Source organism: Rhinichthys klamathensis, unplaced genomic scaffold (assembly GCF_029890125.1).
Source record: "Rhinichthys klamathensis goyatoka isolate OS25496 unplaced genomic scaffold, OSU_Roscu_1.1 h1tg000641l_1, whole genome shotgun sequence".
NCBI classification, from domain to species: domain Eukaryota; kingdom Metazoa; phylum Chordata; class Actinopteri; order Cypriniformes; family Leuciscidae; genus Rhinichthys; species Rhinichthys klamathensis.
In genome coordinates, this window is record NW_026607087.1 from 29,418 (window position 1) to 30,000 (window position 583).

The window sequence follows — 583 nt, forward strand, 5'->3', positions numbered from 1 at the left end:
CCCCCGCCCACAGGGATATATTCATATCAGGAACTCATATCAGGAACTCATATCTCTCAAAATATGATATTATACGATAAGATCCCATCAGAGCAATACGGTATTTATTCATCTGTGTTCGTGTTATTTAATAAACACACATTGTTAGTCCATTAAATATTATTAACAGGTACAACTTTAGATTTTAATAATGCATAAATGTTAAATCAACATGAACTGAGATTAATAAATACTGTACGAGTGTTTGGTTCACTAACGGATCATTATCGTGAAACTTCAAAACAAAGAAGGTGAAATAGTAAATATGTATAATATTAACACTCAAATATCAGTTATAATAACAAAAAAATATTATTGGTTGTTGGTATTATTAGTATTATAATGCTGATATTTACATTATACGTGTTTAATTTAACGGGAAACTTTACATTTAAACACATGATCAAACGTGAGATACTAAAAGCACAGCTTGAAAACATAGTTATGCGAATAAATATGATTTTATTGTAGTTTTTTCTCTCGGGATGCTGGGATACATTTATACTGTGTGAGGAGAGGTGCATTCTGGGATGGATATTATATG